Source organism: Perca fluviatilis, chromosome 6 (assembly GCF_010015445.1).
Source record: "Perca fluviatilis chromosome 6, GENO_Pfluv_1.0, whole genome shotgun sequence".
In the NCBI taxonomy this organism is placed as follows: domain Eukaryota; kingdom Metazoa; phylum Chordata; class Actinopteri; order Perciformes; family Percidae; genus Perca; species Perca fluviatilis.
The window spans coordinates 21,123,121-21,139,043 of NC_053117.1; the positions used below are offsets into that span (position 1 = coordinate 21,123,121).

General features: G+C 41.1%; 1 protein-coding gene across 1 annotated transcript in view; it reads right to left on the reverse strand.

The window, feature by feature from the left end:
• bmpr1ba (bone morphogenetic protein receptor, type IBa) overlaps positions 1-15,923 on the reverse strand; it is an 83,142-nt gene that overhangs the window by 66,288 nt on the left and 931 nt on the right. The gene's annotated exons all lie outside the window — the stretch shown is intronic.

Sequence of the window (15,923 nt, forward strand, 5' to 3'; positions counted from 1 at the left end):
TTTGCTCCCTATTTTCCATCTCACAAGTTCTCAGACAACAAAGGACAACCTCGCTGGGTGGATTCCGCACCCCCCTTTCCTCCCTTCAGGCAGCCGTAGGCCTCGTAAATGGCTCCAGACGCAAGGACTCTGTCCACCATCTGACAATGATTAGGACATGGCCTCGCTGAAAACAAGTAGAGCCTGCACACTCAATTACTGCAACACACCTTTATATGCAGCAAAACTAAACATGCCACCCACAAGTTTCTAGATTTGCCGATCAGTAATGAACAGCATTCAAATGTAACTCGCCATGGTAAAATGATCAGATGTAGTTAATTTCAATATAGACAGTTGGATTACTGGGACCTCATGTATAAACACTGCATACGCACAAAAAGCTTGCTTGCGTATGCTTGCGTATGCTGGTTTTCCTGCACACTGTGCGATTTATAAAAATTACCTTAACATGGCAATGTGCGGGCCGTCACGCAAACATTTTTTTTCTTTTTTCCCAACTATTTTTCTTTTAATTTCAAAATAAATGAAATCAATCAATTCCCCTCAAATCCTTTACCCAACCGCAACCCAACCCAGATCAGGTCCAAACCAGATGGGGACAGACAACACAGACCCATGCACGCAGATAAATACACACCAGTAAGGATATGCAACATCCAAAAGATAAAAAAATAAATAAGTACATAAACAAATGAAAAGAAATGCAGGAAGAGAGAGAGAAAAGAAAAAAAAGGGGGGGAAAGAAGGGGGGGGGAGGGCAGCTGACGTCAAGTGGAGCAGTCTAGAAGAACTCAGTCCTCCAAGTCAGGAGATAAACTGAGGGAGTTCTAGGAAAGGGTTCCATGTCTCTAGGAATGTCGAGATAGAGCCTTTCAGAGAAGATCTAAGCTTCTCAAGCTTCAAGTTGTCGAGCACCTCTTTAATCCAACGGTTGTGTGTAGGGGGGCGGAAGAGCCTCCAGTTGAGCAAGATCAGTCTCCGGGCTAGCAGAGACGTAAACGCAAGGGCCTGCCTCAGTGCAAAAGGGAGGTCAGCGTCAAGAGGAAATGCCAAAAATGGCTGACAAAGGGTAAGGGGAGATAATGTGATCATAGGCTCTGCTCATGGTGTCAAAAATGCTCATCCAAAAAGAAGTTAAATTAGGGCAAGACCAGAACATATGGTTGGCAGGAGACTGGTTACACCTGTTACAGGCGTCCCGGACAGTGGAGTATATTTTAGACAATTTTGTGTTTGTATAGTGGACTTTATGAAGGACCTTGCATTGGATTAGGCCATGACGAGAACATATGGAGGAAGAGTGAACCATAGCCAGAGCAAGGTCCCATTGTTGGTCCGTAATAGTCATGTTCAGATCGCCCTTCCATGCAGCTTTTGTCCAAGTACGAGGGTTCGCGGAGGACGAGCATAGTTAATCGTACAATACAGAAACGCATTTCTTTCGGATGGGGTCTATCGCCAGGAGGGAATCAGTCAGGGTTTCGGAGGCTACTTAATCTCTGTGAGGATGGGAAATGAATGAAAAATCCACTTAGAAAATACTTTCAGTCATCCTCTGTATTTCCAATAGAGGACATATCTACTCACCGTGCAACAAAAAGATCGGCACGGAAAAATGCAATAGTGTCTGTGAGTCTGTAGTTGCTGAGGCTCAGACATCCATGGCGCACAGGAGGCGGGACGCACGGATCCATCTCCCCAGGAACAAACGCTGTGTCGGGTGGACAAACTCATGTGATGCTTAATTGATCCCGTGGATAATTTGTAGGCCATTAAGTGAACAAGGTGTACCCGGTCCACCAAACACTGGGCCGTCTTGACTGTCTTGATTCTGCACATATTTCTGTTACTGTAGTCCTATTTACTATTTCATTATTTCATCCATGCGCGTCGCAGCGGATCCGTGCGCACGTCACCTGCCGTGGAGACGCTGGCCTCACTAACCTCTCCTCCTCTGAGTCGGGTTTCACTGAGCCTACTAACACTTGGCATTACATCAGTGGGTTCAAACTGCTTATTGTGCGTAATTTGGACCGACACTGAGATGCATGTTGTTTGGTAAATGGTGTGGCGCTGCCACTATTATCTTGATTTCCACTTCGACATTAGACCTTTTTTTTAAATGTCTTCCATGGTTCACCGCCCGGTCACCATTTGAGATTCTGGGGATTTTCTTTTATTGCTTATCCGAGATGACAAAGAGAACTTTTTTTTTTTCCTCCACCTCTGCGATCAGCACCTCAACCTCATAGTCGGTGAAGTTTTTTTCCGTCTGCAGCAGGACAACCCGTTGTGATTGGACAAAGTATGACGTCGGGGGCGCATTTATAGTCATTAACATATATAATTTATGGGAGGAGGCAAGGCGGGGTCAGTGACTTGTTCACGTGTGCTCAATTTCACGTTGATTGTCATGTATAAAGGAAAGATGTGCAGGACCTGGCATATGCCCGGTTTTATAAATGTGAATATTTTTGTGCGTAGGTACTTTTCAAGTTTTGGCTGTAAGCCATCTTCTGGTATGAAAGCTGTGCAATCTTTTATACATGAGGCCATGTGTTTGAATTAAAAATGTATCTGAATTAATTAATATTCAGGCATCTCTCCTCTCTGCTGCGCTGCTTGACTGAGTGCTGAGACTGCGGATGCGGGCTGCGCGGGTCATTCAAACTGAAACTAAAACTGAAATCATATGGGCACAAAACCTGCTACAGGAGCTATAAAACCATCACCATTAAAAATAAAAGGATGTCTGTCATCTTATCAATTGTGACATTCTTTCGCCAGAAATGAGTGTTCTGTAGACTGTAAATATATATATATGTGTTTGTAATTGTACCAGTTTCTCTGTCTCTCACACTCTCCCTCTCTCTGCATTTCTCTCTAGGTTGTGTGCTGTCCAAAGGCAATACTCAATAACAACTATCCAAACTGATGATTTTTGGGAAAAAAGTGACAGCCTGAGTATCCATCTGCAGTGTTACACTCGCATTATCAATCTGTGCACCCCGCCACAAACGGGGGGAGGGGGGACTGACTACATTTTTGGCATAATAGAAGCACATATGTCATAAGCACGCACATACAGCAGCCATATCATTTTTCTTTCTCTGTCTATCCGTCTTGCTTCCATTCTTTCCTACTTTGTTCATTCTCATTTACACACACACACACACACACACACACACACACACACACACACACACACACACACACACACACACACACACACACACACACACAATCTCTCTCTTTCTCTATCTTCCACTCAAACATCTGATAGTGATTAAAGCACAGCCTCAGAAACACAACTCACTTAACTCTCTACTATTAGGTGACTTGGAACCACTGACATAATTTGTTCATCTACAATTAACTGACACACAGGCAAAAAGACGGTCGTTGAGGCTCATGAACACACACACACACACACACACACACACACACACTCTCTCTCTCTCTCTCTCTCTCTCCTTTTCCACTAATGCTCCCATTTCAGGCAGAACCCCTCATCCTGTGCACCCCCTCCCTCCCTCCATCTCTAGTCCCCTGGAACAGAACAGTCACGGCTGTGTGCACCCTTGATTAGCTAGAACCTGAACCCAGTGGTAAAACTGGAAAGCTCAGTGTTCCTTATTGTGTATCCTTTTTAGAGAAAGGGAATCTCTCACAACTTGGCTTTCCCCGTCCTATTACCGTATCTTTTACTATTGTAAGCCTAGTAGGGGAACTTTCATTTTTACATAGATACCTTTTTCTTTTACACAATCGTCACCAAGATTCAACAGAGAGAGAGTGGAGATGAAGCGTACAAGATTCAAACACTGCAGGAACACGTGTGGATGTGTACAGGTCTGAGGTGGTAATTGTGGGGTGTTACGTGTTGACTTGAGTGTGTGGTGTTTGTGCATGAGGTTATTGTTGCAGCTAATTCCTTAATCCCACATGTGCCTGAAACCTGCAACAGATGCCTCTGAGGAGAATTCTCAACACACACAACACACACACACACACACACACACACACACACACACACACACACACACACACACACACACACACACAGGGGAAAACAAATTGCACTGCTATCTATTAATCTCCGTTCACTGTGCCTGCTGCAGTCGCTCATGTTGGAACATGAGAGCTATAGGAACTGGGTTTAGAGGACAAACAAAGAATTATTTGCCTCGTCGGTCAGTAAGCTTTCAAAAAGAAACTGGTGTGTTTTACAATGTTCGTGACAAATCCTGTCATTTTGATTTGGATTACTGGAATCTTAAAGAAAGCAGACTCCACAGAATCCACACAGCGAATTAACAAACTTGCTGATGTCTGTCGGCGCCCTGATCTCTGTCTGCTGCGGATATGACTGAGCTAGCTGGCAGCTTTACAGTGATTCATAGTAGTAGCAATAACAGACACTTTGTACCATCCATTTAAGTAGTCACAACAACTAGGTATACCACAACACTAATACTTTCTTTTTCTAATGTTGTGAAGTATGCACCTATCACAACAACTGTTTACCATTTCTAGTGTTAAAAATATATATATATATATATATATATATATATATATATATATATATATATTAGGTTAGCTAAAGATTGTTGAGTGTACTGTTGAATGTGGCACAACTACGTAGAATATGTAGGACTTTGAAAAGGTTTAAATAACAAAGCTCTGTTATGTTGCACACATTTCTCCTATTAGTGTATCAACTTGGAATTTTACAAATTAATGCATCTCATTTTGCAATACTTAGAGAACAATATGTAATACATTTAATCAGGGGTTCAAACGGAATAAACAGTATACAAGTACAAAGGTATGAATTTGCCCTACGGTATGAATTGTGACTATACGGTGCTGACGGGTAGACCCTTATTTTTAGTTGAGTCGGGAATGACTCAGCCAATCAGTGCCGCACCAGAGCGTAGTGGCATTACACACAGCCGTTTGCTGTTTACCTTCATTAAATTGCCTAAAACAACACAAGGCTGCGACAGTATAACCAATGAGACCTCCATTCCAATCCACCATACCGTCCAGCCCAACAAAATAAATACAATTTGTAAAGAGACACAGAATATCGATTACAGAATTGATGGCAATTTGAATGCTTCCCTGTTTTTCATGTTGGAACATTGACACAGCTGCCCTGGAGAAGGTAAGGGTATTCAAGCATTAAACCTGGCCCATGCATGACACATTTTAAGCCAGACTTGTGCTCTTAACTTTATGTCAGTCCTGTTCTACTATGTCTTGTGTCATCTGCTACTGTATGCTGAGTAGAAAAGCCAGCTATAAGCCTTAAAACATAATGTATTCCAGCTAGCTAGGAGTGCAGGGTAGGAGCAGGGATTTTTTTTTTCATACAGGAAGCTGAGTGGACATGGTTCAGGGGTTTCCACTTGTAAAAACACTGCGCCCAGCATATCACATTGAATATAAAACTGGTGGGCATGTGGTGCAAATTTGTGTGTATTCACGCACACCTGTTTGGTTATGTATGTTAACCTAGAGATGCTGGTAGCACATGTGAGTGTGTGCAGGAGAATATATACGTGTGTGTGTGTGTGTGTGTGTGTGTGTGTGTGTGTGTGTGTGTGTGTGTGTGTGTGTGTGTGTGTGTGTGTGTGTGTGTGTGTGTGTGTGTCTGTGTGTGAGCAGACAGAATGTCTAAAGACAGATGAACAACTTTAAAAAGAGAGAAAAAGTAGTTTGAGTGTTCAGACATGAGTGAACATAAATAAATAGAACATATTTTAAGAAAGAAATGTATGACTTCTTGAGTGATGCTTCATGCAGGACGTTATAATGTGGTGGCAATGTTTCCAATCTGTGTGTGTGTGTGTGTGTGTGTGTGTGTGTGTGTGTGTGTGTGTGTGTGTGTGTGTGTGTGTGTGTGTGTGTGTGTGTGTGTGTGTGTGTGTGTGTGTGTGTGTGTGAGAGAGAGAGATGCTGACCTAATATGTAGTCATCTGCTTGATGGTGTTTGGCTGGGAACCTACAGGGGCCTGTTAGGGACATCTGGTCTCTCTGTAAGCTGTTACTCTAAATGTCTTTCTCCTTTTGGATCTCGCTGTCCCGCAGATCTGGCAGAGCTGATTTGGTGTTTGGATTCAGGTAATTTCTGGTTGTTGTTTTTTTATATCACCTAATTAAATCTGCAAACAACAGCCCTCTTCCTACAGTATCTGGCATGATGTGATCTACAATTTTTATGAACCTCACGTTTCCTCCATTTACTGGTCTCCAATTAAAATCATCGTTAGTCTCTAAAGACGAAGTCAACGGAGTCCCACCCTTGGCTGCATCTATCAATAAACTCATTCAATAAGAATTACAGTGTTGCACAGGACACAACGCAAAGACTCCCTGAGGCCTGCTTCACATTTTAATTTGCTTGTGAAATGGGCATGTATAAATCCACCGGATATATAAGTGAAGAAACAGGCCCCCTTGAGATTTGATTTCAGCTGCATCAGATTCACTATCTCAGGGGCAAAATTTGATTTGGTATCAATCAGATTTAATTACTGGGATAATGACTTTGGAAAACACATTGACAAGTCCATCATGAGTTTATGTCTCATGGGGAGGTGGTGTCTGCAAAGGCAATGTGGACACAATTTCAGCCATCAGGGTATCAATGATGTGACGGAAAACAATACATGTGCAGCAGCAGATGGAGGGCTTTTAGAAAGAGAGAGACAGACATGGAGAGAGAGAGAATGAATAACTAGTGGCCTCTGAGTTTGATTATACACATTATAGCCCATCCTTTGCCAAAGACACATCTGCACAAATCAAAGAAAGCCATTTATCATTCCAGACCTAAATGCACGCGTGTGGAGGACTATAGTCATTCAAAGACTTCGAGGGAGACAGACAGTAAAATAGAGCATAACCCCTGTGTTGTCTTGTCAGTTTTGTTTTTGCTTTTTCCAACGTTTTAAATAGTTAAATTTTTCTTCTACACATTTTCAGCACTTCTAAATCCCATATTTTCTGATATGAAACAAAAATTGAAAATGGGTCAATTTGACCCGAAGTCAACACAAGGGATAAGGCAAAGAAGAAACTACAAACCACAACGAGGTGCAGATAATACCTTGAACTCCTCCAATAGTTACAATTTATTTTTTCACTTAAAAACATTCTTTCCTGGCTGTCTGCTTCTGTCAGTCTGACCACAAGTGAATCACTATATTCTTTGTCTGTTTACCTCTTCTTAGTCTATCAACGAAAGTACATTTCCAGGATAAAGCCTGTCAGGCTCTCTGTGTGTTGCCGTTCTCAAAATCCCTTTGCTATGGGAAACAACATCCAAGTTAGCAAGCTTCATACTGAAAATGTCAACTTTTGAAGAAAATGTAAATCGTGCAACAAGGCAGGACGGTTTGGTTTTTTCGTGGAATGATTGTAAAGATGTATATGACAAAGAATATGTTTACAGCATTTACTGTCTAACTGGGATATTTTGTTCCACCAAAACAAGTCCCTTGCCGAGACTATTTTGTAGAGCCACCATCGCTGAGTCCAGAACTTAGCGCCACCCAGGATGATTGTGATCGGTTTAAAGAAATGCAAACAACCCAGAGTGTTTTTTTCTCCTATCCTACAATGTATCTGTGGTGTAGCCAGAGCTTCCTCCACAGTGATGTGTACATAGGTCTGGCAATGCGAGAATAACCTTATCTACACCTTCACACTGGATTCCTGAATTGAAAAGCTTTGTCAAAACAAAAGCACCTGTGGTAGGTGGTCAGATATTCTGTATTGCTGTGACAGCAGGCCATCAGTACTGTACACAGCCTATCTTTTAAAATAGGACGTCTGGGTTTTCCATCACTCAGTCTGACCTTTAACCTCTCAGACATTCTTAGAAAATTAATAAATGCAGCCAGTTATTAATTATAAAATCACAACTTGAAGTAACATAAAAAAGAAAAGTGAAAACTGATACTTGATGCCCTTGTCTATCAAGACTGACTCAGCCTGAGTTACCCAGTCTTTATTTACTATACATTTTACTAAAATATTGATATCCGGGCCACCAATTATGCATGTAGTCACCCTAATGAAATTTTTGAGGGTGAGGGGATGTCTAGACCAAGAGGTGAAGGCACTTCCTGAAACTTAAGAATGACAGTTGCTCGTAGGCAAATACTTCTCCCCTCATTGATGGAATGGCACCTCAAAGGAGGCACCATGAAAATTGGGGGTCTCAGGTTTGGAGGGCAGGAGTGATGAAATTGTCCCAAAGTGGATCCAGATGGATATTTCCTCTCTTTCTCCTCAGTCCCCCACTCATCATTCCCTCATTTCCCTGTTTTTTTTCTCTCTCTCCTTTAAGTGAACTACGGTCTCAGTGATTACTTTAGTTAGAAATGAGCCAAACCAAACACAAGAAGACCGGGTTGTGGTCTACCAAATACAAAACAGCCTCACAGTTCAAAGCAAAACTGTTTGCGAGATGAAGCTTCCTCAGGGCTCAACCTGTTAATGTGTGTTAACAGAGATGTTCTTATCAACAATGCACCGCACATTATATATATATATATATATATATATATATATATATATATATATAACAGTAATAATTTATCACCAAAAGGTAGTGAAATTAGAAAAAATGACTTTTCTCATGCATAAAGGGTTCAGATGGCAAAAAACAATGAGGAAAGAAACTAAAGAGGAGTGGCTGAGCCTTGTGAATTAGAAAACAGTGAGAAAAAATAGCCAAATTAAGAGATCAGATGGTAAGAAACACTGCATGAAAAGTGGGATTTTCGTCCCCCCATAAACGCCCCTCAGGGCTTTGTTCTTTCGCCTCTGCTCTTCTCCCTGTACAGCAACAGCTGCACCTCCAGTCACAAATCCGTCAAGCTTCTGAAGTTCCCTCTTCCCTCATCGGACTCATCTCTGATGGAGAAGAGTCCGCTTACAGGTCGGAGGCTGACCACCTGGTGAAGTGGTGCAACCAAAACAATCTAGATCTCAACGCTTTAAAGACAGTGGAGATGGTTGTGGACTTGAGGAAGAACCCAGCCCCACCTGCACCCATCACCCTCTGTGGCTCCACAATTGACACTGTGGAGTCTTTCCGCTTCCTGGGAACTATAATCTCCCAAGACCTTAAGTGGGAGGTGAACATCAGCTCCCTCGTCAAGAAAGCACAACAGAGGATGTACTTCCTGCGGCAGCTGAAGAAATTGATGGTGCACTTCTACACAGCCATCATTGAGTCCATCCTCACATCCTCCTTCACCATCTGGTACGCTGCTGCCACTGCCAAGGACAAGGGCAGACTGCAGCGTGTCATTCGGTCTACAGAGAAGGTGATTGGCTGCAATCACATCTTTTTTCTATCTTTTTATTTCTATCTTTATTTTTAATTTAATACATACTGTGTACATATACTTATACTTATATTGTTTATACCTATACTTATATTGTTTAATATTCCATTTAGAGAATGTGTGATGTGCACCAACAACACCAAAACAAATTCCTTGTATGTGTTAAAAAACGTACTTGGCAATAAAACCCTTTCTGATTCTGATTCTTCTAAATCTCCCTAAGTTTAGGCTTGTGTTTAAACACAAGCCTAAACTGATTCTGTGGGTTATTAGTTGGGCTAATAAATCATAATTTAAACTTGTTTTATACCATCAACCTATGCTGCTCACGGTGCAGTATTATGACCAGCAGCCTCACTTTAGCCACAAAGTTTGTCACAGTCATTTGCTTTACTAAGATCTTCCTTTGGGTCCTGGAACATTTCAAGTACAGTATTGTTTCTAAAAAGGTGCTGATGCCAACTCTTTGTCACGTCATTCAAAAAATAAATAGAAGGGGAACACCGGGGGAGGAGTGGCTGAACTGTGTGCCCTGTGTGAATTATAGCGCACTAGGACATAATAACTCCATCATGAGATCAGGATGGGTTGTGTGTTTAACTGTCCACCCTGAGGGGGAACAGGGGAGTAATGGAGATGAAGATTAGGATAATGAGAGTGTGCGGCTGCCTGATCAGGTTCTGAAAAGACTGATAAGCGGAAGTGAATATAAATGCACCCTATATGCATCGTATACCTGCATACAAAACACTAAAACCTCAACTTTATTATCTAACTGGCCTCTAGATGCACACAAAGAACATTCATTCATGCACACAACTACAGGTACTGTGGGCACTCTCCATTCCACACACACACACACACACACACACACACACACACACACACACACACACACACACACACACACACACACACACCCCTCAGGATAAACCTTGCTGCATACTGGCTATATCAGTGTCTTCCTTGTCATTTATCTACAACAGTTACATCAACCCAGTAAGCAACATTTCCTGTCAGATCTGTGTCAGATCCTATCTTCTCTGCAGCTGACACAAATGACCACATGCAAGTATTATTCTATATAATTATAAATCGAGGAGCCTCTTGTGTGTGTGTGTGTGTGTGTGTGTGTGTGTGTGTGTGTGTGTTTTTTTTTTTTTGTGTGTCTCTCAAATGATCCCGCATACACAAAAGATGTCCCATCACACGCAGCACGGTGTGGGGGCGGGGTATCACGGCTTTCAGTCAAGAATGTCTTCGCAGTGGGCTACCGGTGTCGTGCCAAAAACTGATCGTCCGGGGCGCCTGGGTAGCTCACTTGGTAGAGTGTGCGCCCCATGTACAAAGGCTCAGTCTTCACTGTGGCGGCCACAGGTTCAATTCTGACCTGCAGCCCTTTACTGCATGTCATTCCCCCTCTCTCTTCCCTTCCATGCCTAAACTGTCCTATCCAATAAAGGCCAGAAAATGATCTTGAAAAAATAAATAACTGATCATCCACCAAAAACTGATTGCCCAGGCTCTCGGTCTCTCCAGCACGTTATTTTGTTGCCGGCAGTTGTGCACATTTCTTCCGGCCGTTCTGCGCGCTGCCGGGCCACATCGCCTAATACTACCTCCATGTGTGACTGCTACACAAAAAACGGGACGCGCCAAATCTCAAGATGAGTCGAAGCCGAGCCACACCGGACTGAACCGCGCTGCAACATGTGTTATAGTTATATAACACGTTATATGAGTTATATAAAAGCTAATTATAAAAAACATATATTTTAATAGTGTTTTTTTGAGTAAAATCTGAATCTGCAACATAACTTAGTAACGTTTCTCTGTCGGGTAAATGTAGTAGTACAATGTTTTCCTATGAAGTAGAAGTAGTCAGTAGTCAGTAGTCAGTAGTATACAGTTAAGTTAAACATGAAGTTCTATGAGGTCCTTCTGTGAGTTATTTTTGGGGTACAATGGTTCTGGATTTAGCCACAAGCAGCAATACCACAGGCCAAGCCATCAGCCAGTTCAAAATAGGCATGTTTTAAACGGGCACTGCACTAGGTTTTTAATTTCAGATTCAGAGTAAATTCTAAATCTAATGACATACATTATCAGCAGATTATTGTGTGTAATGTGCAGTGAAAAATAGTGTTGGAGCCTTTTGCGTGTGCATACTTATTTGAACATGTGAAAAGCAGCACAGGGGCACCTGGGTAGCTCACCTGGTGGAGTGGGTGCCCATGTGTGGAGGTTTACGCCTCGACGCAGCGGCCACAGGTTCGACTCCGCCCTGTGACCCTTTGCTGCCTGTTGTTCCCCCTCTCTCTCCCCTTTCATGTCTTCAGCTGTCCTGTATAAATAGAGTCCTAAAATGCCCAAGAAATAATCTTTGAGAAAAAAAAAAAAAAGAAGCAGCACAGGAGTTTCCATCTAAAAAGCGAAGGGTCAAACGTTTAATTCATACCAGCTACAGAGGACAACAGAGGAAGAACCATGATCCGTGTGTGTGAAGACAAATATCTCACACACACATACATGCACACGTTTATTCTGCTTATTCAATCACTTAAAAAAATGGCGATTCCGACTGCTCAATGCATACACTAAGTAAGTAATTTCACATTAAAAGGTGATGAACTTTTACAGAAGTAAACAACATGTATTCAGAGATTAAGAGAAATGGTATCATCTTAGGGAAAATAATGCTGTAATTCACCTGTCCATATTTACCCTTGATAAATCTGAACAAATCCAACAGGACTTCTGCTGTTTGACATGTGAGCTCAAGTGCTGCTTAAAAGGTTGTAGTTTATTTTCCAACCTGGGCTATATTTTCCTGTGATTACAATAAAGCTAACCCTCCTCCCTGTTAACCCGTTGTGCTGTTTTACAATTCAATTCAAGTGCCAAAAAACTTTGCTCTTGACTTTAAACTCATGAATGCAAATGATGTCTGATGAGCTATGCTACTGAATATAACATGTCACGGAAGATTCCAAGTCAAAGCAATATAATCTGTTCTTCCATTTTTTCCTTTACGGCCTGAGCTGACATAAATCTGGCAACCAGCAAAGTAAACAAGGACATGCAAACTGAAACGTTGCCAAATTGCAGTCTTTTCGTGATAAGCGCAAGTGCAGCTTGATATTTCTGAGGTGTTTTCCTAGCACAACTGTCGATTAGTTGATTTATTCGAGAGAGCTGTAAAACAAAGTTTCTCCACAAAGAATAATGCAAAAGCACCATTTTAAATCTTGTGTTTACCAGAGATGTGCTCATAAGTTTCTTGAAAAAATAAGTCATTCAAAAAATTACTAATCGACTAAAGAAATCTTAGTCGACTAAGGCCGATGAGTCGCCAAATGACTAGGAGGGGGCAGCCCTAACCGATTGCGTCCCATAAAACAGATTAGCACTGCAGAGGAGAAAACGAGAGAGAGAAGATGTTAACAGAACTTGAGCTGCAAGTTTTATTGTGAAATAGCAGCAGGAAGTCTTAAGGGAAAGTAATTGACCATAGCTTAGCATAGTTTAGTTAGGTTAATTGAGGTAAGAAAGTGGTATAAATCTACATTTGGACATGTTTAGCCACTGTCTTTGTAGCTGGATAATTTTTTTTTACAAAGAGCTAAGGGTTAGGTGAAGAGCTGCTGGAGATTACAGCAGTTTGGGTGAACCTCAAACCTGCACCACATATTTTCAAAGCAAGCAATGCCTTTTCCTGTGCTTGTTGTTCCATTTCTTCAGGATGAATGTGATGCATTCATTTCAGACAATCCTACTATTCCTATTCTTCAATTGTCTTAACTCTATAAGCTTTGAAAAACGTTCAAGGCCTGTGGAAAACTTTCTTAAACACTCGCTGTTATCAAATTCAGGTAAACATCAATGCTGGAAGGTTTCTATAAATCGCATTGACACTGTAATTAAGAAAGATGGATAGGTCTTTGAGAAAAAGGCCTCAGGCTAGTGGTTGTTATCTCCAGGGTTCATACGCATTTTAACCAATACTTTTCGGCAAATTTCCATGACTATGTGTTCCTGAAAATGTCAGTCGACATTATACAATAAGAATACAAATCTGTGTTAAAGTTTACTCTCAGAGGTTTAACTATAAAATGAACGACAATGTATTTGGTTCATAGTGGAATTCTTAATATCGCTCCCTGAATACAACGTTGAGGTTAAGACGACGTGAAAATACATTTATTAATGACATATTATTATGCTGTGTTAAAAAATAATTCCATGACTTTTCCAAAACTTTCTGGGTCTTTTTATGTTTCCAAAACCTTTCCAGGCCTGGAATTTGCATTTTTCAAATTCCAGAACTTTTCCAGATTTTTTCAAAACGTATGAAAGCTGTATTTCTTTTTGATTGTTATCAACTCTATCTCTAAGTTGAGGAAATTGGATATTAGAAAAGCACAACACTTCCAAACTGTCCTCAGGTTCACATGCACGATAGCTTTTACTCTTTATAATCTTTGCCCTGATGTCTTTCTTATTGTTGTTCAATAAAAAATGTTACCTCCGCAGAAATAATGTGGTGAATGTAATTGCATTCATGTGCTTAAGGCATTTACCTTTTTCTAAGAAAGGTTCCCCGTATAAGTGAAGAAGCATGAGAGGCACGCAGCCATCACATCAGATGGGAAGCGTGAAGAGCATGACTCATTTCTGTAGAGCTGTAAAGATTAATCAATTAGTTGTCAACTACTAAATTTATCGGCAACTATTTCGTAAAAATCCCAGCTTCTTAAATGTGAATATTTTCTAGTTTCTTCACTCCTCTATGACAGTAAACTGAATATCTTTGAGTTGTGAACAAAACAAGACATTTGAGGACGTCGTCTTGGGCTTTTGGGATACATTGATCAACATATTTCACCAATTTCTGGCATTTTATAGACCAAACCAAGTAAACTACTCGATTAATCGAGGAACTATTCAACTGATGAATCGACAATAATAATAATCGTTAGTTGCAGCATTACATTTCTGAAAATCATCAAACATTTTTGGCCTTTGTTCTCACTGAAAACTCGAGGAAGTCCATTTCATTGAATGCCACCACTGCTCACCCTATTATAACCTCTTTACCCTGTTAGATCCAACTTAACTTCCTCTGTGAACTTTCTGACAGCTACACGTTTAGAAAAAGCTACATTCAATAACACTGAGACGTCCATATAGGGAAACACATCCACAGATTTTGTAGACATGTTAGCTTTTTCTCATTTTGACCTTGACCTCACTCTGAATAAATCAATCGGACTTTACATGACATTTGATATAAACTGAATATTGCTCCACATGGCCACTGCGCATGTACATGTACCCTTTGACTATATCCTCTGTCAGTCTTTTCCACGTTGTGTTCCACTCATCAGACAGAAATGTAGTTGGTTTTTGGCAAGTTTGCTATTCTTGGCGTGTAGATTAAGCACCGGCAATGTGATCTGAATTTCCAGCAGTCAGAATTAGACACATCTCACATCATGAGATGTCTGAAACTCTTAAGTGTCTCAAATGCTTCCCCACACACACACACACACATACATATGCGCACACATACACAACGAGAATAGAAAATGAGGGAAGTGTTCTGTTTACCACTGCTATGTGAAACTCAATTACACAGCCAATTGAGAATGTGGCTGTTTCTCAGATTTGCCTGATGTGTTCCTGACCTAAATAGGATTGCTGTTCCTCGTGAAGCCTCAACAACTGCATACACTTACTAGATTGACAAACAAGGAAACAGTGTGTGCACGTGCACACACACACACACACACACACACACACATCTGGACCTCTCATTCATATTTGCTGAGTGTTTTCCTGCGTGGTTCCCCAGTGTTGCATGCCCCCGGACCCCCTCAGATGAGGTGAGGTAAGATTTGAGGCATAGTTTTATGCCATCTGGATATACATTCACACATGCTTGCTCATGTACACCAATACACACTCACATACAGATATACTCTTGTCATAACCCACACTGACAAACACCTGGACCTGGTTACTGGACTCGGAGGGAGAGTTGTATAGTATGTGCATGCCTGTGTGGGAGTATAAGTGGGGTGTATGGGGAATACTGGGTTGTAGGTTATTCAGCGCTGGAGGCTGTGTTGAGGTTTGTTTTATTTTTTTGTGCTTTCTGAGCCCTTGAAGACGGGGGCTCATTTCACCAAGTCTCAAAAATTAAAGGTAGGTTATTGCTACTACAATATGTAGAGTCATTCTCCCACATACATCACGAAAGAGAGGGTTTACATTTTTTCTGATGGTTGACTGAGTATCGTGATTGTACTTGAATATAGTCAGTGTTAATATTTTTTACAGAATTCCTAAACAAAACATTCAACAGATGCATTTCCTGTTAACGTTTTGATGAACATAATCCAGGAACTGTTAGGTTTGCCTAAAAAACTGTGAATGGAAAATAGCTGCATCTAAATTTAAAGTTGAAGGAATTAAGTTTGTCTGAATGACAACAGCTATCAAAGTCTGTAAAATGGGTTTGCTCTCAGTAAAACATCTGGTATTATGATG